Genomic DNA, 27,665 nt, shown 5'->3' with positions numbered 1-27,665 from the left:
AAGCGCAACGTGGACACATCCAAATTTTTGAAGGAAAACAGAGGTGTTTTTTGCAAAGTGCCTACCTGTAGATTTTGGCCTGTAGCTCAGCCGCCACCTAGGGAAACCTACCAAACCTGTGCATTTCTGAAAACTAGAGACCTAGGGGAATCCAAGATGGGGTGACTTGTGTGGCTCGGACAAGGTTCTGTTACCCAGAATCCTTTGCAAACCTAAAAAATTTGGCTAAAAAAACACATGTTCATCACATTTCTGTGTCAGAAAGTTCTGGAATCTGAGAGGAGCCACAAATGTCCTTCCACCCAGCGTTTCCCCACGTCTTCCGATAAAAATGATACCTCACTTTTGTGGATAGGCCTAGCGCCCGCGACAGGAAACGCCCCAAAGCGCAACGTGGACACATCCAAATTTTTTAAAGAAAACAGAGGTGTTTTTTGCAAAGTGCCTACCTGTAGATTTTGGCCTGTAGCTCAGCCGCCACCTAGGGAAACCTACCAAACCTGTGCATTTCTGAAAACTAGAGACCTAGGGGAATCCAAGATGGGGTGACTTGTGTGGCTCGGACAAGGTTCTGTTACCCAGAATCCATTACAAACCTCAAAATTTGGCTAAAAAAACACATGTTCCTCAGATTTCTGTGGCAGAAAGTTCTGGAATCTGAGAGGAGCCACAAATTTCCTTCCACCCAGCGTTCCCCCACGTCTCCCGATAAAAATGATACCTCACTTGTGTGGGTAGGCCTAGTGCCCGCGACAGGAAACGCCCCAAAGCGCAACGTGGACACATCCAAATTTTTGAAAGAAAACAGAGGTGTTTTTTGCAAAGTGCCTACCTGTAGACTTTGGCCTGTAGCTCAGCCGCCACCTAGGGAAACCTACCAAACCTGTGCATTTCTGAAAACTAGAGACCTACGGGAATCCAAGAATGGGTGACTTGTGTGGCTCGGACCAGGTTCTGTTACCCAGAATCCTTTGCAAACCTCAAAATTTGGCTAAAAAAACACATGTTCCTCACATTTCTGTGGCAGAAAGTTCTGGAATCTGAGAGGAGCCACAAATTTCCTTCCACCCAGCGTTCCCCCACGTCTCCCAATACAAATGATACCTCACTTGTGTGGGTAGGCCTAGCGCCCGCGACAGGAAACGCCCCAAAGCGCAACGTGAACACATCCAAATATTTGAAAGAAAACAGAGGTGTTTTTTGCAAAGTGCCTACCTGTAGATTTTGGCCTGTAGCTCAGCCGCCACCTAGGGAAACCTACCAAACCTGTGCATTTCTGAAAACTAGAGACCTAGGGAAATCCAAGATGGGGTGACTTGTGTGGCTGGGACCAGATTCTGTTACCCAGAATCCTTTGCAAACCTCAAAATTTGGCTAAAAAAACACATGTTCCTCACATTTCTGTGGCAGAAAGTTCTGGAATCTGATAGGATACACAAATTTCCTTCCACCCAGCGTTCCCCCACGTCTCCCGATCAAAATGATACCTCACTTGTGTGGGTAGGCCTAGCGCCCGCGACAGGAAACACCCCAAAGCGCAACGTGGACACATCCAAATATTTGAAGGAAAACAGAGGTGTTTTTTGCAAAGTGCCTACCTGTAGATTTTGGCCTGTAGCTCAGCCGCCACCTAGGGAAACCTACCAAACCTGTGCATTTCTGAAAACTAGAGACCTAGGGGAATCCAAGATGGGGTGACTTGTGTGGCTCGGACCAGGTTCTGTTACCCAGAATCCTTTGCAAACCTCAAAATTTGGCTAAAAAAACACATGTTCCTCACATTTCTGTGGCAGAAAGTTCTGCAATCTGAGAGGAGCCACAAATTTCCTTTCACCCAGCGTTCCCCCACGTCTCCCGATAAAAATGATACCTCACTTGTGTGGGTAGGCCTAGCGCCCGCGACAGGAAACGCCCCAAAGCGCAACGTGGACACATCCAAATTTTTGAAAGAAAACAGAGGTGTTTTTTGCAAAGTGCCTACCTGTAGACTTTGGCCTGTAGCTCAGCCGCCACCTAGGGAAACCTACCAAACCTGTGCATTTCTGAAAACTAGGGACCTAGGGAAATCCAGGATGAGGTGACTTGTGTGGCTCGGACCAGGTTCTGTTACCCAGAATCCTTTGCAAACCTCAAAATTTGGCTAAAAAACACATGTTCCTCACATTTCTGTCGCAGAAAGTTCTGGAATCTGAGAGGAGCCACAAATTTCCTTCCACCCAGCGTTCCCCCACGTCTCCCGATACAAATGATACCTCACTTGTGTGGATAGGCCTAGCGCCCGCGACAGGAAACGCCCCAAAGCGCAACGTGGACATATCAAAATATTTGAAAGAAAACAGAGGTGTTTTTTGCAAAGTCCCTACCTGTAGATTTTGGGCTGTAGCTCAGCCGCCACCTAGGGAAACCTACCAAACCTGTGCATTTCTGAAAACTAGAGACCTAGGGGAATCCAAGATGGGGTGACTTGTGTGGCTCGGACCAGGTTCTGTTACCCAGAATCCTTTGCAAACCTCAAAATTTGGCCAAGAAAACACATGTTCCTCACAATTCTGTGGCAGAAAGCTCTGGAATCTGAGAGGAGCCACAAATTTCCTTCCAACCAGCGTTCCCCCACGTCTCCCGATAAAAATGATACCTCACTTGTGTGGGTAGGCCTAGCGCCCGCGACAGGAAACGCCCCAAAGCGCAACATGGACACATCCACATTTTTTAAGGAAAACAGAGGTGTTTTGTGCAAAGTGCCTACCTGTAGATTTTGGCCTGTAGCTCAGCCGCCACCTAGGGAAACCTACCAAACCTGTGCATTTCTGAAAACTAGAGACCTAGGGGAATCCAAGATGGGGTGACTTGTGTGGCTCGGACCAGGTTCTGTTACCCAGAATCCTTTGCAAACCTAAAAAATTTGGCTAAAAAAACACATGTTCATCACATTTCTGTGTCAGAAAGTTCTGCAATCTGAGAGGAGCCACAAATTTCCTTCCACCCAGCGTTCCCCCACGTCTCCCGATACAAATGATACCTCACTTGTGTGGGTAGGCCTAGTGCCCGCGACAGGAAACGCCCCAAAGCGCAACGTGGACACATCCAAATTTTTGAAGGAAAACAGAGGTGTTTTTTGCAAAGTGCCTACCTGTAGATTTTGGCCTGTAGCTCAGCCGCCACCTAGGGAAACCTACCAAACCTGTGCATTTCTGAAAACTAGAGACCTAGGGGAATCCAAGATGGGGTGACTTGTGTGGCTCGGACCAGGTTCTGTTACCCAGAATCCTTTGCAAACCTAAAAAATTTGGCTAAAAAAACACATGTTCATCACATTTCTGTGTCAGAAAGTTCTGGAATCTGAGAGGAGCCACAAATGTCCTTCCACCCAGCGTTCCCCCACGTCTCCCAATACAAATGATACCTCACTTGTGTGGGTAGGCCTAGCGCCCGCGACAGGAAACGCCCCAAAGCGCAACGTGGACACATCCAAATATTTGAAAGAAACAGAGGTGTTTTTTGCAAAGTGCCTACCTGTAGATTTTGGCCTGTAGCTCAGCCGCCACCTAGGGAAACCTACCAAACCTGTGCATTTCTGAAAACTAGAGACCTAGGGAAATCCAAGATGGGGTGACTTGTGTGGCTGGGACCAGATTCTGTTACCCAGAATCCTTTGCAAACCTCAAAATTTGGCTAAAAAAACACATGTTCCTCACATTTCTGTGGCAGAAAGTTCTGGAATCTGATAGGATACACAAATTTCCTTCCACCCAGCGTTCTCCCACGTCTCCTGATCAAAATGATACCTCACTTGTGTGGGTAGGCCTAGCGCCCGCGACAGGAAACGCCCCAAAGCGCAACGTGGACACATCCAAATATTTGATGGAAAACAGAGGTGTTTTTTGCAAAGTGCCTACCTGTAGATTTTGGCCTGTAGCTCAGCCGCCACCTAGGGAAACCTACCAAACCTGTGCATTTCTGAAAACTAGAGACCTAGGGGAATCCAAGATGGGGTGACTTGTGTGGCTCGGACCAGGTTCTGTTACCCAGAATCCTTTGCAAACCTCAAAATTTGGCTAAAAAAACACATGTTCCTCACATTTCTGTGGCAGAAAGTTCTGCAATCTGAGAGGAGCCACAAATTTCCTTTCACCCAGCGTTCCCCCACGTCTCCAGATAAAAATGATACCTCACTTGTGTGGGTAGGCCTAGCGCCCGCGACAGGAAACGCCCCAAAGCGCAACGTGGACACATCCAAATTTTTGAAAGAAAACAGAGGTGTTTTTTGCAAAGTGCCTACCTGTAGACTTTGGCCTGTAGCTCAGCCGCCACCTAGGGAAACCTACCAAACCTGTGCATTTCTGAAAACTAGGGACCTAGGGAAATCCAGGATGAGGTGACTTGTGTGGCTCGGACCAGGTTCTGTTACCCAGAATCCTTTGCAAACCTCAAAATTTGGCTAAAAAACACATGTTCCTCACATTTCTGTCGCAGAAAGTTCTGGAATCTGAGAGGAGCCACAAATTTCCTTCCACCCAGCGTTCCCCCACGTCTCCCGATACAAATGATACCTCACTTGTGTGGATAGGCCTAGCGCCCGCGACAGGAAACGCCCCAAAGCGCAACGTGGACATATCAAAATATTTGAAAGAAAACAGAGGTGTTTTTTGCAAAGTCCCTACCTGTAGATTTTGGGCTGTAGCTCAGCCGCCACCTAGGGAAACCTACCAAACCTGTGCATTTCTGAAAACTAGAGACCTAGGGGAATCCAAGATGGGGTGACTTGTGTGGCTCGGACCAGGTTCTGTTACCCAGAATCCTTTGCAAACCTCAAAATTTGGCCAAGAAAACACATGTTCCTCACAATTCTGTGGCAGAAAGCTCTGGAATCTGAGAGGAGCCACAAATTTCCTTCCAACCAGCGTTCCCCCACGTCTCCCGATAAAAATGATACCTCACTTGTGTGGGTAGGCCTAGCGCCCGCGACAGGAAACGCCCCAAAGCGCAACATGGACACATCCACATTTTTTAAGGAAAACAGAGGTGTTTTGTGCAAAGTGCCTACCTGTAGATTTTGGCCTGTAGCTCAGCCGCCACCTAGGGAAACCTACCAAACCTGTGCATTTCTGAAAACTAGAGACCTAGGGGAATCCAAGATGGGGTGACTTGTGTGGCTCGGACCAGGTTCTGTTACCCAGAATCCTTTGCAAACCTAAAAAATTTGGCTAAAAAAACACATGTTCATCACATTTCTGTGTCAGAAAGTTCTGCAATCTGAGAGGAGCCACAAATTTCCTTCCACCCAGCGTTCCCCCACGTCTCCCGATACAAATGATACCTCACTTGTGTGGGTAGGCCTAGTGCCCGCGACAGGAAACGCCCCAAAGCGCAACGTGGACACATCCAAATTTTTGAAGGAAAACAGAGGTGTTTTTTGCAAAGTGCCTACCTGTAGATTTTGGCCTGTAGCTCAGCCGCCACCTAGGGAAACCTACCAAACCTGTGCATTTCTGAAAACTAGAGACCTAGGGGAATCCAAGATGGGGTGACTTGTGTGGCTCGGACCAGGTTCTGTTACCCAGAATCCTTTGCAAACCTAAAAAATTTGGCTAAAAAAACACATGTTCATCACATTTCTGTGTCAGAAAGTTCTGGAATCTGAGAGGAGCCACAAATGTCCTTCCACCCAGCGTTCCCCCACGTCTCCCAATACAAATGATACCTCACTTGTGTGGGTAGGCCTAGCGCCCGCGACAGGAAACGCCCCAAAGCGCAACGTGGACACATCCAAATATTTGAAAGAAACAGAGGTGTTTTTTGCAAAGTGCCTACCTGTAGATTTTGGCCTGTAGCTCAGCCGCCACCTAGGGAAACCTACCAAACCTGTGCATTTCTGAAAACTAGAGACCTAGGGAAATCCAAGATGGGGTGACTTGTGTGGCTGGGACCAGATTCTGTTACCCAGAATCCTTTGCAAACCTCAAAATTTGGCTAAAAAAACACATGTTCCTCACATTTCTGTGGCAGAAAGTTCTGGAATCTGATAGGATACACAAATTTCCTTCCACCCAGCGTTCTCCCACGTCTCCTGATCAAAATGATACCTCACTTGTGTGGGTAGGCCTAGCGCCCGCGACAGGAAACGCCCCAAAGCGCAACGTGGACACATCCAAATATTTGATGGAAAACAGAGGTGTTTTTTGCAAAGTGCCTACCTGTAGATTTTGGCCTGTAGCTCAGCCGCCACCTAGGGAAACCTACCAAACCTGTGCATTTCTGAAAACTAGAGACCTAGGGGAATCCAAGATGGGGTGACTTGTGTGGCTCGGACCAGGTTCTGTTACCCAGAATCCTTTGCAAACCTCAAAATTTGGCTAAAAAAACACATGTTCCTCACATTTCTGTGGCAGAAAGTTCTGCAATCTGAGAGGAGCCACAAATTTCCTTTCACCCAGCGTTCCCCCACGTCTCCAGATAAAAATGATACCTCACTTGTGTGGGTAGGCCTAGCGCCCGCGACAGGAAACGCCCCAAAGCGCAACGTGGACACATCCAAATTTTTGAAAGAAAACAGAGGTGTTTTTTACAAAGTGCCTACCTGTAGACTTTGGCCTGTAGCTCAGCCGCCACCTAGGGAAACCTACCAAACCTGTGCATTTCTGAAAACTAGAGACCTAGGGAAATCCAGGATGAGGTGACTTGTGTGGCTCGGACCAGGTTCTGTTACCCAGAATCCTTTGCAAACCTCAAAATTTGGCTAAAAAAACACATGTTCCTCACATTTCTGTTCAGAAAGTTCTGGAATCTGAGAGGAGCCACAAATTTCCTTCCACCCAGCGTTCCCCCACGTCTCCCGATACAAATGATACCTCACTTGTGTGGGTAGGCCTAGCGCCCGCGACAGGAAATGCCCCAAAGCGCAACGTGGACATATCAAAATATTTGAAAGAAAACAGAGGTGTTTTTTGCAAAGTCCCTACCTGTAGATTTTGGCCTGTAGCTCAGCCGCCACCTAGGGAAACCTACCAAACCTGTGCATTTCTGAAAACTAGAGACCTAGGGGAATCCAAGATGGGGTGACTTGTGTGGCTCGGACCAGGTTCTGTTACCCAGAATCCTTTGCAAACCTCAAAATTTGGCCAAAAAAACACATGTTCCTCACAATTCTGTGGCAGAAAGCTCTGGAATCTGAGAGGAGCCACAAATTTCCTTCCACCCAGAGTTCCCCCACGTCTCCCGATAAAAATGATACCTCACTTGTGTGGGTAGGCCTAGCGCCCGCAACAGGAAACGCCGCAAAGCGCAACGTGGACACATCCACATTTTTGAAGGAAAACAGAGGTGTTTTTTGCAAAGTGCCTACCTGTAGATTTTGGCCTGTAGCTCAGCCGCCACCTAGGGAAACCTACCAAACCTGTGCATTTCTGAAAACTAGAGACCTAGGGGAATCCAAGATGGGGTGACTTGTGTGGCTCGGACCAGGTTCTGTTACCCAGAATCCTTTGCAAACCTCAAAATTTGGCCAAAAATACACATGTTCCTCAAAATTCTGTGGCAGAAAGCTCTGGAATCTGAGAGGAGCCACAAATTTCCTTCCACCCAGCGTTCCCCCACGTCTCCCGATAAAAATGATACCTCACTTGTGTGGGTAGGCCTAGCCCCCGCGACAGGAAACGCCCCAAAGCGCAACGTGGACACATCCAAATTTTTGAAGGAAAACAGAGGTGTTTTTTGCAAAGTGCCTACCTGTAGATTTTGGCCTGTAGCTCAGCCGCCACCTAGGGAAACCTACCAAACCTGTGCATTTCTGAAAACTAGAGACCTAGGGGAATCCAAGATGGGGTGACTTGTGTGGCTCGGACAAGGTTCTGTTACCCAGAATCCTTTGCAAACCTAAAAAATTTGGCTAAAAAAACACATGTTCATCACATTTCTGTGTCAGAAAGTTCTGGAATCTGAGAGGAGCCACAAATGTCCTTCCACACAGCGTTTCCCCACGTCTTCCGATAAAAATGATACCTCACTTTTGTGGATAGGCCTAGCGCCCGCGACAGGAAACGCCCCAAAGCGCAACGTGGACACATCCAAATTTTTTAAAGAAAACAGAGGTGTTTTTTGCAAAGTGCCTACCTGTAGATTTTGGCCTGTAGCTCAGCCGCCACCTAGGGAAACCTACCAAACCTGTGCATTTCTGAAAACTAGAGACCTAGGGGAATCCAAGATGGGGTGACTTGTGTGGCTCGGACAAGGTTCTGTTACCCAGAATCCATTACAAACCTCAAAATTTGGCTAAAAAAACACATGTTCCTCAGATTTCTGTGGCAGAAAGTTCTTGAATCTGAGAGGAGCCACAAATTTCCTTCCACCCAGCGTTCCCCCACGTCTCCCGATAAAAATGATACCTCACTTGTGTGGGTAGGCCTAGTGCCCGCGACAGGAAACGCCCCAAAGCGCAACGTGGACACATCCAAATTTTTGAAAGAAAACAGAGGTGTTTTTTGCAAAGTGCCTACCTGTAGACTTTGGCCTGTAGCTCAGCCGCCACCTAGGGAAACCTACCAAACCTGTGCATTTCTGAAAACTTGAGACCTACGGGAATCCAAGAATGGGTGACTTGTGTGGCTCGGACCAGGTTCTGTTACCCAGAATCCTTTGCAAACCTCAAAATTTGGCTAAAAAAACACATGTTCCTCACATTTCTGTGGCAGAAAGTTCTGGAATCTGAGAGGAGCCACAAATTTCCTTCCACCCAGCGTTCCCCCACGTCTCCCAATACAAATGATACCTCACTTGTGTGGGTAGGCCTAGCGCCCGCGACAGGAAACGCCCCAAAGCGCAACGTGGACACATCCAAATATTTGAAAGAAAACAGAGGTGTTTTTTGCAAAGTGCCTACCTGTAGATTTTGGCCTGTAGCTCAGCCGCCACCTAGGGAAACCTACCAAACCTGTGCATTTCTGAAAACTAGAGCCCTAGGGAAATCCAAGATGGGGTGACTTGTGTGGCTGGGACCAGATTCTGTTACCCAGAATCCTTTGCAAACCTCAAAATTTGGCTAAAAAAACACATGTTCCTCACATTTCTGTGGCAGAAAGTTCTGCAATCTGAGAGGAGCCACAAATTTCCTTTCACCCAGCGTTCCCCCATGTCTCCCGATAAAAATGATACCTCACTTGTGTGGGTAGGCCTAGCGCCCGCGACAGGAAACGCCCCAAAGCGCAACGTGGACACATCCAAATTTTTGAAAGAAAACAGAGGTGTTATTTGCAAAGTGCCTACCTGTAGACTTTGGCCTGTAGCTCAGCCGCCACCTAGGGAAACCTACCAAACCTGTGCATTTCTGAAAACTAGGGACCTAGGGAAATCCAGGATGAGGTGACTTGTGTGGCTCGGACCAGGTTCTGTTACCCAGAATCCTTTGCAAACCTCAAAATTTGGCTAAAAAAACACATGTTCCTCACATTTCTGTCGCAGAAAGTTCTGGAATCTGAGAGGAGCCACAAATTTCCTTCCACCCAGCGTTCCCCCACGTCTCCCGATACAAATGATACCTCACTTCTGTGGATAGGCCTAGCGCCCGCGACAGGAAACGCCCCAAAGCGCAACGTGGACATATCAAAATATTTGAAAGAAAACAGAGGTGTTTTTTGCAAAGTCCCTACCTGTAGATTTTGGGCTGTAGCTCAGCCGCCACCTAGGGAAACCTACCAAACCTGTGCATTTCTGAAAACTAGAGACCTAGGGGAATCCAAGATGGGGTGACTTGTGTGGCTCGGACCAGGTTCTGTTACCCAGAATCCTTTGCAAACCTCAAAATTTGGGCAAGAAAACACATGTTCCTCACAATTCTGTGGCAGAAAGCTCTGGAATCTGAGAGGAGCCACAAATTTCCTTCCAACCAGCGTTCCCCCACGTCTCCCGATAAAAATGATACCTCACTTGTGTGGGTAGGCCTAGCGCCCGCGACAGGAAACGCCCCAAAGCGCAACGTGGACACATCCACATTTTTTAAGGAAAACAGAGGTGTTTTTTGCAAAGTGCCTACCTGTAGATTTTGGCCTGTAGCTCAGCCGCAACCTAGGGAAACCTACCAAACCTGTGCATTTCTGAAAACTAGAGACCTAGGGGAATCCAAGATGGGGTGACTTGTGTGGCTCGGACCAGGTTCTGTTACCCAGAATTCTTTGCAAATCTAAAAAATTTGGCTAAAAAAACACATGTTCATCACATTTCTGTGTCAGAAAGTTCTGCAATCTGAGAGGAGCCACAAATTTCCTTCCACCCAGCGTTCCCCCACGTCTCCCGATACAAATGATACCTCACTTGTGTGGGTAGGCCTAGTGCCCGCGACAGGAAACGCCCCAAAGCGCAACGTGGACACATCCAAATTTTTGAAAGAAAACAGAGGTGTTTTTTGCAAAGTGCCTACCTGTAGACTTTCGCCTGTAGCTCAGCCGCCACCTAGGGAAACCTACCAAACCTGTGCATTTCTGAAAACTAGAGACCTACGGGAATCCAAGAATGGGTGACTTTTGTGGCTCGGACCAGGTTCTGTTACCCAGAATCCTTTGCAAACCTCAAAATTTGGCTAAAAAAACACATGTTCCTCACATTTCTGTGGCAGAAAGTTCTGGAATCTGAGAGGAGCCACAAATTTCCTTCCACCCAGCGTTCCCCCACGTCTCCCAATACAAATGATACCTCACTTGTGTGGGTAGGCCTAGCGCCCGCGACAGGAAACGCCCCAAAGCGCAACGTGGACACATCCAAATATTTGAAAGAAACAGAGGTGTTTTTTGCAAAGTGCCTACCTGTAGATTTTGGCCTGTAGCTCAGCCGCCACCTAGGGAAACCTACCAAACCTGTGCATTTCTGAAAACTAGAGACCTAGGGAAATCCAAGATGGGGTGACTTGTGTGGCTGGGACCAGATTCTGTTACCCAGAATCCTTTGCAAACCTCAAAATTTGGCTAAAAAAACACATGTTCCTCACATTTCTGTGGCAGAAAGTTCTGGAATCTGATAGGATACACAAATTTCCTTCCACCCAGCGTTCCCCCACGTCTCCTGATCAAAATGATACCTCACTTGTGTGGGTAGGCCTAGCGCCCGCGACAGGAAACGCCCCAAAGCGCAACGTGGACACATCCAAATATTTGAAGGAAAACAGAGGTGTTTTTTGCAAAGTGCCTACCTGTAGATTTTGGCCTGTAGCTCAGCCGCCACCTAGGGAAACCTACCAAACCTGTGCATTTCTGAAAACTAGAGACCTAGGGGAATCCAAGATGGGGTGACTTGTGTGGCTCGGACCAGGTTCTGTTACCCAGAATCCTTTGCAAACCTCAAAATTTGGCTAAAAAAACACATGTTCCTCACATTTCTGTGGCAGAAAGTTCTGCAATCTGAGAGGAGCCACAAATTTCCTTTCACCCAGCGTTCCCCCACGTCTCCAGATAAAAATGATACCTCACTTGTGTGGGTAGGCCTAGCGCCCGCGACAGGAAACGCCCCAAAGCGCAACGTGGACACATCCAAATTTTTGAAAGAAAACAGAGGTGTTTTTTGCAAAGTGCCTACCTGTAGACTTTGGCCTGTAGCTCAGCCGCCACCTAGGGAAACCTACCAAACCTGTGCATTTCTGAAAACTAGAGACCTAGGGAAATCCAGGATGAGGTGACTTGTGTGGCTCGGACCAGGTTCTGTTACCCAGAATCCTTTGCAAACCTCAAAATTTGGCTAAAAAAACACATGTTCCTCACATTTCTGTTCAGAAAGTTCTGGAATCTGAGAGGAGCCACAAATTTCCTTCCACCCAGCGTTCCCCCACGTCTCCCGATACAAATGATACCTCACTTGTGTGGGTAGGCCTAGCGCCCGCGACAGGAAACGCCCCAAAGCGCAACGTGGACATATCAAAATATTTGAAAGAAAACAGAGGTGTTTTTTGCAAAGTCCCTACCTGTAGATTTTGGCCTGTAGCTCAGCCGCCACCTAGGGAAACCTACCAAACCTGTGCATTTCTGAAAACTAGAGACCTAGGGGAATCCAAGATGGGGTGACTTGTGTGACTCGGACCAGGTTCTGTTACCCAGAATCCTTTGCAAACCTCAAAATTTGGCCAAAAAAACACATGTTCCTCACAATTCTGTGGCAGAAAGCTCTGGAATCTGAGAGGAGCCACAAATTTCCTTCCACCCAGAGTTCCCCCACGTCTCCCGATAAAAATGATACCTCACTTGTGTGGGTAGGCCTAGCGCCCGCGACAGGAAACGCTGCAAAGCGCAACGTGGACACATCCACATTTTTGAAGGAAAACAGAGGTGTTTTTTGCAAAGTGCCTACCTGTAGATTTTGGCCTGTAGCTCAGCCGCCACCTAGGGAAACCTACCAAACCTGTGCATTTCTGAAAACTAGAGACCTAGGGAAATCCAAGATGAGGTGACTTGTGTGGCTCGGACCAGGTTCTGTTACCCAGAATCCTTTGCAAACCTCAAAATTTGGCTAAAAAAACACATGTTCCTCACATTTCTGTGGCAGAAAGTTCTGGAATCTGAGAGGAGCCACAAATTTCCTTCCACCCAGCGTTCCCCCACGTCTCCCGATACAAATGATACCTCACTTGTGTGGGTAGGCCTAGCGCCCGCGACAGGAAACGCCCCAAAGCGCAACGTGGACATATCAAAATATTTGAAAGAAAACAGAGGTGTTTTTTGCAAAGTCCCTACCTGTAGATTTTGGCCTGTAGCTCAGCCGCCACCTAGGGAAACCTACCAAACCTGTGCATTCCTGAAAACTAGAGACCTAGGGAAATCCAAGATGGGGTGACTTGTGTGGCTTGGACCAGGTTCTGTTACCCAGAATCCTTTGCAAACCTCAACATTTGGCTAAAAAAACACATGTTCCTCACATTTCTGTGGCAGAAAGTTCTGGAATCTGAGAGGAGCCACAAATTTCCTTCCACCCAGTGTTCCCCCACGTCTCCCGATACAAATGATACCTCACTTGTGTGGGTAGGCCTAGCGCCCACGACAGGAAGCGCCCCAAAGCGCAACGTGGACACATCAAAATATTTGAAAGAAAACAGAGGTGTTTTTTGCAAAGTGCCTACCTGTAGATTTTGGCATGTAGCTCAGCCGCCACCTAGGGAAACCTACCAAACCTGTGCATTTCTGAAAACTAGAGACCTAGGGAAATGCAAGATGGGGTGACTTGTGTGGCTTGGACCAGGTTCTGTTACCCAGAATCCTTTGCAAACCTCAAAATTTGGCTAAAAAAACACATGTTCCTCACATTTCTGTGGCAGAAAGTTCTGCAATCTGAGAGGAGCCACAAATTTCCTTCCACCCAGCGTTCCCCCACGTCTCCCGATACAAATGATACCTCACTTGTGTGGGTAGGCCTAGCGCCCGCGACAGGAAACGCCCCAAAGCGCAACGTGGACACATCCAAATTTTTGAAAGAAAACAGAGGTGCTTTTTGCAAAGTGCCTACCTGTAGATTTTGGCCTGTAGCTCAGCCGCCACCTAGGGAAACCTACCAAACCTGTGCATTTCTGAAAACTAGAGACCTAGGGAAATCCAAGATGGGGTGACTTGTGTGGCTTGGACCAGGTTCTGTTACCCAGAATCCTTTGCAAACCTCAAAATTTGGCTAAAAAAACACATGTTCCTCACATTTCTGTGGCAGAAAGTTCTGGAATCTGAGAGGAGCCACAAATTTCCTTCCACCCAGAGTTCCCCCACGTCTCCCGATAAAAATGATACCTCACTTGTGTGGGTAGGCCTAGCGCCCGCGACAGGAAACGCTGCAAAGCGCAACGTGGACACATCCACATTTTTGAAGGAAAACAGAGGTGTTTTTTGCAAAGTGCCTACCTGTAGATTTTGGCCTGTAGCTCAGCCGCCACCTAGGGAAACCTACCAAACCTGTGCATTTCTGAAAACTAGAGACCTAGGGAAATCCAAGATGGGGTGACTTGTGTGGCTGGGACCAGATTCTGTTACCCAGAATCCTTTGCAAACCTCAAAATTTGGCTAAAAAAACACATGTTCCTCACATTTCTGTGGCAGAAAGTTCTGGAATCTGATAGGATACACAAATTTCCTTCCACCCAGCGTTCCCCCACGTCTCCTGATCAAAATGATACCTCACTTGTGTGGGTAGGCCTAGCGCCCGCGACAGGAAACGCCCCAAAGCGCAACGTGGACACATCCAAATATTTGAAGGAAAACAGAGGTGTTTTTTGCAAAGTGCCTACCTGTAGATTTTGGCCTGTAGCTCAGCCGCCACCTAGGGAAACCTACCAAACCTGTGCATTTCTGAAAACTAGAGACCTAGGGGAATCCAAGATGGGGTGACTTGTGTGGCTCGGACCAGGTTCTGTTACCCAGAATCCTTTGCAAACCTCAAAATTTGGCTAAAAAAACACATGTTCCTCACATTTCTGTGGCAGAAAGTTCTGCAATCTGAGAGGAGCCACAAATTTCCTTTCACCCAGCGTTCCCCCACGTCTCCAGATAAAAATGATACCTCACTTGTGTGGGTAGGCCTAGCGCCCGCGACAGGAAACGCCCCAAAGCGCAACGTGGACACATCCAAATTTTTGAAAGAAAACAGAGGTGTTTTTTGCAAAGTGCCTACCTGTAGACTTTGGCCTGTAGCTCAGCCGCCACCTAGGGAAACCTACCAAACCTGTGCATTTCTGAAAACTAGAGACCTAGGGAAATCCAGGATGAGGTGACTTGTGTGGCTCGGACCAGGTTCTGTTACCCAGAATCCTTTGCAAACCTCAAAATTTGGCTAAAAAAACACATGTTCCTCACATTTCTGTTCAGAAAGTTCTGGAATCTGAGAGGAGCCACAAATTTCCTTCCACCCAGCGTTCCCCCACGTCTCCCGATACAAATGATACCTCACTTGTGTGGGTAGGCCTAGCGCCCGCGACAGGAAACGCCCCAAAGCGCAACGTGGACATATCAAAATATTTGAAAGAAAACAGAGGTGTTTTTTGCAAAGTCCCTACCTGTAGATTTTGGCCTGTAGCTCAGCCGCCACCTAGGGAAACCTACCAAACCTGTGCATTTCTGAAAACTAGAGACCTAGGGGAATCCAAGATGGGGTGACTTGTGTGACTCGGACCAGGTTCTGTTACCCAGAATCCTTTGCAAACCTCAAAATTTGGCCAAAAAAACACATGTTCCTCACAATTCTGTGGCAGAAAGCTCTGGAATCTGAGAGGAGCCACAAATTTCCTTCCACCCAGAGTTCCCCCACGTCTCCCGATAAAAATGATACCTCACTTGTGTGGGTAGGCCTAGCGCCCGCGACAGGAAACGCTGCAAAGCGCAACGTGGACACATCCACATTTTTGAAGGAAAACAGAGGTGTTTTTTGCAAAGTGCCTACCTGTAGATTTTGGCCTGTAGCTCAGCCGCCACCTAGGGAAACCTACCAAACCTGTGCATTTCTGAAAACTAGAGACCTAGGGAAATCCAAGATGAGGTGACTTGTGTGGCTCGGACCAGGTTCTGTTACCCAGAATCCTTTGCAAACCTCAAAATTTGGCTAAAAAAACACATGTTCCTCACATTTCTGTGGCAGAAAGTTCTGGAATCTGAGAGGAGCCACAAATTTCCTTCCACCCAGCGTTCCCCCACGTCTCCCGATACAAATGATACCTCACTTGTGTGGGTAGGCCTAGCGCCCGCGACAGGAAACGCCCCAAAGCGCAACGTGGACATATCAAAATATTTGAAAGAAAACAGAGGTGTTTTTTGCAAAGTCCCTACCTGTAGATTTTGGCCTGTAGCTCAGCCGCCACCTAGGGAAACCTACCAAACCTGTGCATTTCTGAAAACTAGAGACCTAGGGAAATCCAAGATGGGGTGACTTGTGTGGCTTGGACCAGGTTCTGTTACCCAGAATCCTTTGCAAACCTCAACATTTGGCTAAAAAAACACATGTTCCTCACATTTCTGTGGCAGAAAGTTCTGGAATCTGAGAGGAGCCACAAATTTCCTTCCACCCAGTGTTCCCCCACGTCTCCCGATACAAATGATACCTCACTTGTGTGGGTAGGCCTAGCGCCCACGACAGGAAGCGCCCCAAAGCGCAACGTGGACACATCAAAATATTTGAAAGAAAACAGAGGTGTTTTTTGCAAAGTGCCTACCTGTAGATTTTGGCATGTAGCTCAGCCGCCACCTAGGGAAACCTACCAAACCTGTGCATTTCTGAAAACTAGAGACCTAGGGAAATGCAAGATGGGGTGACTTGTGTGGCTTGGACCAGGTTCTGTTACCCAGAATCCTTTGCAAACCTCAAAATTTGGCTAAAAAAACACATGTTCCTCACATTTCTGTGGCAGAAAGTTCTGCAATCTGAGAGGAGCCACAAATTTCCTTCCACCCAGCGTTCCCCCACGTCTCCCGATACAAATGATACCTCACTTGTGTGGGTAGGCCTAGCGCCCGCGACAGGAAACGCCCCAAAGCGCAACGTGGACACATCCAAATTTTTGAAAGAAAACAGAGGTGTTTTTTGCAAAGTGCCTACCTGTAGATTTTGGCCTGTAGCTCAGCCGCCACCTAGGGAAACCTACCAAACCTGTGCATTTCTGAAAACTAGAGACCTAGGGGAATCCAAGATGGGGTGACTTGTGTGGCTCGGACCAGGTTCTGTTACCCAGAATCCTTTGCAAACCTCAAAATTTGGCCAAAAAAACACATGTTCCTCACAATTCTGTGGCAGAAAGCTCTGGAATCTGAGAGGAGCCACAAATTTCCTTCCACCCAGCTTTCCCCCACGTCTTCCGATAAAAATGATACCTCACTTGTGTGGGTAGGCCTAGCGCCCGCAACAGGAAACGCCCCAAAGCGCAACGTGGACACATCCAAATTTTTTAAAGAAAACAGATGTGTTTTTTGCAAAGTGCCTACCTGTAGATTTTGGCCTGTAGCTCAGCCACCACCTAGGGAAACCTACCAAACCAGTGCATTTCTGAAAACTAGAGACCTAGGGGAATCCAAGATGGGGTGACTTGTGTGGCTCGGACCAGGTTCTGTTACCCAGAATCCATTACAAACCTCAAAATTTGGCTAAAAAAACACATGTTCCTCACATTTCTTGGCAGAAAGTTCTGGAATCTGAGAGGAGCCACAAATTTCCTTCCACCCAGCGTTCCCCCACGTCTCCCGATAAAAATGATACCTCACTTGTGTGGGTAGGCCTAGCGCCCGCGACAGGAAACGCCCCAAAGCGCAACGTGGACACATCCAAATTTTTGAAAGAAAACAGAGGTGTTTTTTGCAAAGTGCCTACCTGTAGACTTTGGCCTGTAGCTCAGCCGCCATCTAGGGAAACCTACCAAACCTGTGCATTTCTGAAAACTAGAGACCTACGGGAATCCAAGATGGGGTGACTTGTGTGGCTCGGACCAGGTTCTGTTACCCAGAATCCTTTGCAAACCTCAAAATTTGGCTAAAAAAACACATGTTCCTCACATTTCTGTGGCAGAAAGTTCTGGAATCTGAGAGGAGCCACAATTTTCCTTCCACCCAGCGTTCCCCCACGTCTCCCGATAAAAATGATACCTCACTTGTGTGGGTAGGCCTAGCATCCGCGACATGAAACGCCCCAAAGCGCAACGTGGACACAACCAAAATTTTTGAAAGAAAACAGAGGTGTTTTTTGCAAAGTCCCTACCTGTAGACTTTGGCCTGTAGCTCAGCCGCCACCTAGGGAAACCTACCAAACCTGTGCATTTCTGAAAACTAGAGACCTAGGGAAATCCAAGATGGGGTGACTTGTGTGGCTTGAACCAGGTTCTGTTACCCAGAATCCTTTGCAAACCTCAACATTTGGCTAAAAAAACACATATTCCTCACATTTCTGTGGCAGAAAGTTCTGGAATCTGAGAGGAGCCACAAATTTCCTTCTACCCAGTGTTCCCCCACGTCTCCCGATACAAATGATACCTCACTTGTGTGGGTAGGCCTAGCGCCCGCGACAGGAAGCGCCCCAAAGCGCAACGTGGACACATCAAAATATTTGAAAGAAAACAGAGGTGTTTTTTGCAAAGTGCCTACCTGTAGATTTTGGCCTGTAGCTCAGCCGCCACCTAGGGAAACCTACCAAACCTGTGCATTTCTGAAAACTAGAGACCTAGGGAAATCCAAGATGGGGTGACTAGTGTGGCTCGGACCAGGTTCTTTTACCCAGAATCCTTTGCAAACCTCAAAATTTGGCTAAAAAAACACATGTTCCTCACATTTCTGTGGCGGAAAGTTCTGCAATCTGAGAGGAGCCACAAATTTCCTTTCACCCAGCGTTCCCCCACGTCTCCCGATAAAAATGATACCTCACTTGTGTGGGTAGGCCTAGCGCCCGCGACAGGAAACGCCCCAAAGCGCAACGTGGACACATACAAATTTTTGAAAGAAAACAGAGGTGTTTTTTGCGAAGTGCCTACCTGTAGACTTTGGCCTGTAGCTCAGCCGCCACCTAGGGAAACCTACCAAACCTGTGCATTTCTGAAAACTAGAGACGTAGGGAAATCCAAGATGGGGTGACTTGTGTGGCTCGGACCAGGTTCTGTTACACAGAATCCTTTGCAAACCTCAAAATTTGGCTAAAAAAACACATGTTCCTCACATTTCTGTGGCAGAAAGTTCTGGAATCTGAGAGGAGCCACAAATTTCCTTCCACCCAGCGTTCCCCCACGTCTCCCGATACAAATGATACCTCACTTGTGTGGGTAGGCCTAGCGCCCGCGACAGGAAACGCCCCAAAGAGCAACGTGGACACATCAAAATACTTGAAAGAAAACAGAGGTGTTTTTTGCAAAGTGCCTACCTGTAGATTTTGGCCTGTAGCTCAGCCGCCACCTAGGGAAACCTACAAAACCTGTGCATTTCTGAAAACTAGAGACCTAGGGAAATCCAAGATGGGGTGACTTGTGTGGCTCGGACCAGGTTCTGTTACCCAGAATCCTTTGCAAACCTCAAAATTTGGCTAAAAAAACACATGTTCCTCACATTTCTGTGGCAGAAAGTTCTGCAATCTGAGAGGAGCCACAAATTTCCTTCCACCCAGCGTTCCCCCATGTCTCCCGATAAAAATGATACCTCACTTGTGTGGGTAGGCCTAGCGCCCGCGACAGGAAACGCCCCAAAGCGCAACGTGGACACATCCAAATTTTTGAAAGAAAACAGAGGTGTTTTTTGCAAAGTGCCTACCTGTAGACTTTGGACTGTAGCTCAGCCGACACCTAGGGAAACCTACCAAACCTGTGCATTTCTGAAAACTAGAGACCTAGGGAAATCCAAGATGGGGTGACTTGTGTGGCTCGGACCAGGTTCTGTTACCCAGAATCCTTTGCAAACCTCCAAATTTGGCTAAAAAAACACATGTTCCTCACATTTCTGTGGCAGAAAGTTCTGGAATCTGAGAGGAGCCCCAAATTTCCTTCCACCCAGTGTTCCCCCACGTCTCCCGATACAAATGATACCTCACTTGTGTGGGTAGGCCTAGCGCCCGCGACAGGAAACGCCCCAAAGCGCAACGTGGACACATCAAAATATTTGAAAGAAAACAGAGGTGTTTTTTGCAAAGTGCCTACCTGTAGATTTTGGCGTGTAGCTCAGCCGCCACCTAGGGAAACCTACCAAACCTGTGCATTTCTGAAAACTAGAGACCTAGGGAAATCCAAGATGGGGTGACTTGTGTGGCTCGGACCAGGTTCTGTTACCCAGAATCCTTTGCAAACCTCAAAATTTGGCTAAAAAAACACATGTTCCTCACATTTCTGTGGCAGAAAGTTCTGCAATCTGAGAGGAGCCACAAATTTCCTTCCACCCAGCGTTCCCCCATGTCTCCCGATAAAAATGATACCTCACTTGTGTGGGTAGGCCTAGCGCCCGCGACAGGAAACGCCCCAAAGCGCAACGTGGACACATCCACATTTTTGAAAGAAAACAGAGGTGTTTTTTGCAAAGTGCCTACCTGTAGACTTTGGACTGTAGCTCAGCCGACACCTAGGGAAACCTACCAAACCTGTGCATTTCTGAAAACTAGAGACCTAGGGAAATCCAAGATGGGGTGACTTGTGTGGCTCGGACCAGGTTCTGTTACCCAGAATCCTTTGCAAACCTCAAAATTTGGCTAAAAAAACACATGTTCCTCACATTTCTGTGGCAGAAAGTTCTGGAATCTGAGAGGAGCCCCAAATTTCCTTCCACCCAGTGTTCCCCCACGTCTCCCGATACAAATGATACCTCACTTGTGTGGGTAGGCCTAGCGCCCGCGACAGGAAACGCCCCAAAGCGCAACGTGGACACATCAAAATATTTGAAAGAAAACAGAGGTGTTTTTTGCAAAGTGCCTACCTGTAGATTTTGGCGTGTAGCTCAGCCGCCACCTAGGGAAACCTACCAAACCTGTGCATTTCTGAAAACTAGAGACCTAGGGAAATCCAAGATGGGGTGACTTGTGTGGCTCGGACCAGGTTCTGTTACCCAGAATCCTTTGCAAACCTCAAAATTTGGCTAAAAAAACACATGTTCCTCACATTTCTGTGGCAGAAAGTTCTGCAATCTGAGAGGAGCCACAAATTTCCTTCCACCCAGCGTTCCCCCACGTCTCCCGATACAAATGATACCTCACTTGTGTGGGTAGGCCTAGGGCCCGCGACAGGAAACGCCCCAAAGCGCAACGTATACACATCCACATTTTTGAAGGAAAACAGAGGTGTTTTTTGCAAAGTGCCTACCTGTAGATTTTGGCCTGTAGCTCAGCCGCCACCTAGGGAAACCTACCAAACCTGTGCATTTCTGAAAACTAGAGACCTAGGGGAATCCAAGATGGGGTGACTTGTGTGGCTGGGACCAGATTCTGTTACCCAGAATGCTTTGCAAACCTCAAAATTTGGCTAAATAAACACATGTTCCTCACATTTCTGTGTCAGAAAGTTCTGGAATCTGAGAGGAGACACAAATTTCCTTCCACCCAGCGTTCCCCCACGTCTCCCGATAACAATGATACCTCACTTGTGTGGGTAGGCCTAGCGCCCACGACAGGAAACGCCCCAAAGCACAACGTGGACACATCCAAATTTTTGAAGGAAAACAGAGGTGTTTTTTGCAAAGTGCCTACCTGTAGATTTTGGCCTGTAGCTCAGCCGCCACCTAGGGAAACCTACCAAACCTGTGCATTTCTGAAAACTAGAGACCTAGGGGAATCCAAGATGGGGTGACTTGTGTGGCTCGACCAGGTTCTGTTACCCAGAATCCTTTGCAAACCTAAAAAATTTGGCTAAAAAAACACATGTTCCTCACATTTCTGTGTCAGAAAGTTCTGGAATCTGAGCGGAGCCACAAATTTCCTTCCACCCAGCGTTCCCCCACGTCTTCCGATAAAAATGATACCTCACTTTTGTGGATAGGCCTAGCGCCCGCGACAGGAAACGCCCCAAAGCGCAACGTGGACACATCCAATTTTTTAAAGAAAACAGAGGTGTTTTTTGAAAAGTGCCTACCTGTAGATTTTGGCCTGTAGCTCAGCCGCCACCTAGGGAAACCTACCAAACCTGTGCATTTTTGAAAACTAGAGACCTAGGGGAATCCAAGATGGAGTGACTTGTGTGGCTCGGACCAGGTTCTGTTACCCAGAATCCTTTGCAAACCTCAAAATTTGGCTAAAAAAACACATGTTCCTCACATTTCTGTGGCAGAAAGTTCTGCAATCTGAGAGGAGCAACAAATTTCCTTCCACCCAGCGTTCCCCCATGTTTCCCGATAAAAATGATACCTCACTTGTGTGGGTAGGCCTAGCGCCCGCAACAGGAAACGCCCCAAAGCACAACGTGGACACATCCAAATTTTTCAAAGAAAACAGAGGTGTTTTTTGCAAAGTGCCTACCTGTAGACTTTGGCCTGTAGCTCAGCCGCCACCTAGGGAAACCTACCAAACCTGTGCATTTCTGAAAACTAGAGACCTAGGGGAATCCAAGATGGGTGACTTGTGTGGCTCGACCAGGTTCTGTTACCCAGAATCCTTTGCAAACCTAAAAAATTTGGCTAAAAAAACACATGTTCCTCACATTTCTGTGTCAGAAAGTTCTGGAATCTGAGCGGAGCCACAAATTTCCTTCCACCCAGCGTTCCCCCACGTCTTCCGATAAAAATGATACCTCACTTTTGTGGATAGGCCTAGCGCCCGCGACAGGAAACGCCCCAAAGCGCAACGTGGACACATCCAATTTTTTAAAGAAAACAGAGGTGTTTTTTGAAAAGTGCCTACCTGTAGATTTTGGCCTGTAGCTCAGCCGCCACCTAGGGAAACCTACCAAACCTGTGCATTTCTGAAAACTAGAGACCTACGGGAATCCAAGATGGGGTGACTTGTGTGGCTCGGACCAGGTTCTGTTACCCAGAATCCTTTGCAAACCTCAAAATTTGGCTAAAAAAACACAAGTTCCTCACATTTCTGTGGCAGAAAGTTCTGGAATCTGAGAGGAGCCACAAATTTCCTTCCACCCAGCGTTCCCCCACGTCTCCCAATACAAATGATACCTCCTTGTGTGGGTAGGCCTAGCGCCCGTGACAGGAAACGCCCCAAAGCGCAACGTGGACACATCCAAATATTTGAAAGAAAACAGAGGTGTTTTTTGCAAAGTGCCTACCTGTAGATTTTGGCCTGTAACTCAGCCTCCACCTAGGGAAACCTACCAAACCTGTGCATTTCTGAAAATTAGAGACCTAGGGAAATCCAAGATGGGGTGACTTGTGTGGCTCGGACCAGGTTCTGTTACCCAGAATCCTTTGCAAACCTCAAAATTTGGCTAAAAAAACACATGTTCCTCACATTTCTGTGGCAGAAAGTTCTGGAATCTGAGAGGAGCCACAAATTTCCTTCCACCCAGCGTTCCCCCACGTCTCCCGATAAAAATGATACCTCACTTGTGTGGATTGGCCTAGCGCCCGCGACAGGAGACGCCCCAAAGCGCAACGTGGACACATCCAAATTTTTGAAGGAAAACAGAGGTGTTTTTTTCAAAGTGCCTACCTGTAGATTTTGGCCTGTAGCTCAGCCGCCACCTAGGGAAACCTACCAAACCTGTGCATTTCTGAAAATTAGAGACCTAGCAGAATACAAGATGGGGTTACTTGTGTGGCTCGGACCAGGTTCTGTTACCCAGAATCCTTTGCAAACCTCAAAATTTGGCTAAAAAAACACATGTTCCTCACATTTCTGTGGCAGAAAGTTCTGGAATCTGAGAGGAGCCACAAATTTCCTTCCACCCAGCGTTCCCCCACGTCTCCCGATACAAATGATGCCTCACTTGTGTGGGTAGGCCTAGCGCCCGCGACAGGAAATGCCCCAAAGCGCAACGTGGACACATCCAAATATTTGAAAGAAAACAGAGGTGTTTTTTGCAAAGTGCCTACCTGTAGATTTTGGCCTGTAGCTCAGCCGCCACCTAGGGAAATCTACCAAACCTGTGCATTTCTGAAAACTAGAGACCTAGGGAAATCCAAGATGGGGTGACTTGTGTGGCTCGGACCAGGTTCTGGCACCCAGAATCCTTTGCAAACCTCAAAATTTGGCTAAAAAAACACGTTCCTCATATTTCTGTGGCAGAAAGTTCTGGAATCTGAGAGGAGCCACAAATTTCCTTCCACCCAGCGTTCCCCCACGTCTCCCGATAAAAATGATACCTCACTTGTGTGGGTAGGCCTAGCGCCCGCGACAGGAAACGCCCCAAAGCGCAACGTGGACACATCCAAATTTTTGAAGGAAAACAGAGGTGTTTTTTGCAAAGTGCCTACCTGTAGACTTTGGCCTGTAGCTCAGCCGCCACCTAAGGAAACCTACCAAACCTGTGCATTTCTGAAAACTAGAGACCTAGGGGAATCCAAGATGGGGTGACTTGTGTGGCTCGGACCAGGTTCTGTTACCCAGAATACTTTGCAAACCTCAAAATTTGGCTAAAAAAAAACACATGTTCCTCACATTTCTGTGGCAGAAAGTTCTGGAATCTGAGAGGAGCCACAATTTTCCTTCCACCCAGCGTTCCCCCACGTCTCCCGATAAAAATGATACCTCACTTGTGTGGGTAGGCCTAGCATCCGCGACAGGAAACGCCCCAAAGCGCAACGTGGACACATCCAAATTTTTGAAAGAAAACAGAGGTGTTTTTTGCAAAGTGCCTACCTGTAGACTTTGGCCTGTAGCTCAGCCGCCACCTAGGGAAACCTACCAAACCTGTGCCTTTCTGAAAACTAGAGACCTAGGGAAATCCAAGATGGGGTGACTTGTGTGGCTCGGACCAGGTTCTGGCACCCAGAATCCTTTGCAAACCTCAAAATTTGGCTAAAAAAACACGTTCCTCACATTTCTGTGGCAGAAAGTTCTGGAATCTGAGAGGAGCCACAAATTTCCTTCCACCCAGCGTTCCCCCACATCTCCCGATAAAAATGATACCTCACTTGTGTGGGTAGGCCTAGCGCCCGCGACAGGAAACGCCCCAAAGCGCAACGTGGACACATCCAAATTTTTGAAGGAAAACAGAGGTGTTTTTTGCAAAGTGCCTACCTGTAGACTTTGGCCTGTAGCTCAGCCGCCACCTAGGGAAACCTACCAAACCTGTGCATTTCTGAAAACTAGAGACCTAGGGGAATCCAAGATGGGGTGACTTGTGTGGCTCGGACCATGTTCTGTTACCCAGAATCCTTTGCAAACCTCAAAATTTGGCTAAAAAAACACATGTTCCTCACATTTCTGTGGCAGAAAGTTCTGCAATCTGAGAGGAGCCACAAATTTCCTTCCACCCAGCGTTCCCCCACGTCTCCCGATACAAATGATACCTCACTTGTGTGGGTAGGCCTAGCGCCCGTGACAGGAAACGCCCCAAAGCGCAACATGGACACATCAAAATATTTGAAAGAAAACAGAGGTGTTTTTTGCAAAGTGCCTACCTGTAGATTTTGGCCTGTAGCTCAGCCGCCACCTAGGGAAACCTACCAAACCTGTGCATTTCTGAAAACTAGAGACCTAGGGAAATCCAAGGTGGGGTGACTTGTGTGGCTCGGACCAGGTTCTGTTACCCAGAATACTTTGCAAACCTCAAAATTTGGCTAAAAAAACACATGTTCCTCACATTTCTGTGGCAGAAAGTTCTGGAATCTGAGAGGAGCCACAAATTTCCTTCCACCCAACGTTCCCCCACGTCTCCTGATACAAATGATACCTCACTTGTGTGGGTAGGCCTAGCGCCCGCGACAGGAAACGCCCCAAAGCGCAACGTGGACACATCAAAATATTTGAAAGAAAACAGAGGTGTTTTTTGCAAAGTGCCTACCTGTAGATTTTGGCCTGTAGCTCAGCCGCCACCTAGGGAAACCTACCAAACCTGTGCATTTCTGAAAACTAGAGACCTAGGGAAATCCAAGGTGGGGTGACTTGTGTGGCTCGGACCAGGTTCTGTTACCCAGAATACTTTGCAAACCTCAAAATTTGGCTAAAAAAACACATGTTCCTCACATTTCTGTGGCAGAAAGTTCTGGAATCTGAGAGGAGCCACAAATTTCCTTCCACCCAACGTTCCCCCACGTCTCCTGATACAAATGATACCTCACTTGTGAGGGTAGGCCTAGCGCCCGCGACAGGAAACTCCCCAAAGCGCAACGTGGACACATCAAAATATTTGAAAGAAAACAGAGGTGTTTTTTGCAAAGTGCCTACCTGTAGATTTTGGCCTGTAGCTCAGCCGCCACCTAGGGAAACCTACCAAACCTGTGCATTTCTGAAAACTAGAGACCTAGGGAAATCCAAGATGGGGTGACTTGTGTGGCTCGGACCAGGTTCTGTTACCCAGAATCCTTTGCAAACCTCAAAATTTGGCAAAAAAAACACATGTTCCTCACATTTCTGTGGCAGAAAGTTCTGCAATCTGAGAGGAGCCACAAATTTCATTCCATCCAGCGTTCCCCCACGTCTCCCGATACAAATGATACCTCACTTGTGTGGGTAGGCCTAGCGCCCGCGACAGGAAACGCCCCAAAGCGCAACGTAGACACATCCACATTTTTGAAGGAAAACAGAGGTGTTTTTTGCTAAGTGCCTACCTGTAGATTTTGGCCTGTAGCTCAGCCGCCACCTAGGGAAACCTACCAAACCTGTGCATTTCTGAAAACTAGAGACCTAGGGGAATCCAAGATGGGGTCACTTGTGTGGCTGGGACCAGATTCTGTTACCCAGAATGCTTTGCAAACCTCAAAATTTGGCTAAAAAAACACATGTTCCTCACATTTCTGTGGCAAAAAGTTCTGGAATCTGAGAGGAGCCACAAATTTCCTTCCACCCAGTGTTCCCCCACGTCTCCCGATACAAATGATACCTCACTTGTGTGGGTAGGCCTAGCGCCCGCGACAGGAAGCGCCCCAAAGCGCAACGTGGACACATCCAAATTTTTGAAGGAAAACAGAGGTGTTTTTTTCAAAGTGCCTACCTGTAGATTTTGGCCTGTAGCTCAGCCGCCACCTAGGGAAACCTACCAAACCTGTGCATTTCTGAAAATTAGAGACATAGCGGAATACAAGATGGGGTTACTTGTGTGGCTCGGACCAGGTTCTGTTACCCAGAATCCTTTGCAAACCTCAAAATTTGGCTAAAAAAACACATGTTCCTCACATTTCTGTGGCAGAAAGTTCTGGAATCTGAGAGGAGCCACAAATTTCCTTCCACCCAGTGTTCCCCCACGTCTCCCGATACAAATGATACCTCACTTGTGTGGGTAGGCCTAGCGCCCGCGACAGGAAACGCCCCAAAGCGCAACGTGGACACATCCAAATATTTGAAAGAAAACAGGGGTGTTTTTTGCAAAGTGCCTACCTGTAGATTTTGGCCTGTAGCTCAGCCGCCACCTAGGGAAACCTACCAAACCTGTGCCTTTCTGAAAACTAGAGACCTAGGGAAATCCAAGATGGTGTGACTTGTGTGGCTCGGACCAGGTTCTGGCACCCAGAATCCTTTGCAAACCTCAAAATTTGGCTAAAAAAACACGTTCCTCACATTTCTGTGGCAGAAAGTTCTGGAATCTGAGAGGAGCCACAAATTTCCTTCCACCCAGCGTTCCCCCACGTCTCCTGATAAAAATTATACCTCACTTGTGTGGGTAGGCCTAGCATCCGCGACAGGAAACGCCCCAAAGCGCAACGTGGACACATCCAAATTTTTGAAGGAAAACAGAGGTGTTTTTTGCAAAGTGCCTACCTGTAGACTTTGGCCTGTAGCTCAGCCGCCACCTAGGGAAACCTACCAAACCTGTGCATTTCTGAAAACTAGAGACCTAGGGGAATCCAAGATGGGGTGACTTGTGTGGCTCGGACCAGGTTCTGTTACCCAGAATCCTTTGCAAACCTCAAAATTTGGCTAAAAAAACACGTTCCTCACATTTCTGTGGCAGAAAGTTCTGGAATCTGAGAGGAGCCACAATTTTCCTTCCACCCAGCGTTCCCCCACGTCTCCCGATAAAAATGATACCTCACTTGTGTGGGTAGGCCTAGCATCCGCGACAGGAAACGCCCCAAAGCGCAACGTGGACACATCCAAATTTTTGAAAGAAAACAGAGGTGTTTTTTGCAAAGTGCCTACCTGTAGACTTTGGCCTGTAGCTCAGCCGCCACCTA

The sequence above is a fragment of the Pleurodeles waltl genome, chromosome 3_1 (assembly GCF_031143425.1).
Source record: "Pleurodeles waltl isolate 20211129_DDA chromosome 3_1, aPleWal1.hap1.20221129, whole genome shotgun sequence".
NCBI lineage: Eukaryota > Metazoa > Chordata > Amphibia > Caudata > Salamandridae > Pleurodeles > Pleurodeles waltl.
Note: the sequence above shows the minus strand (reverse complement) of the source record.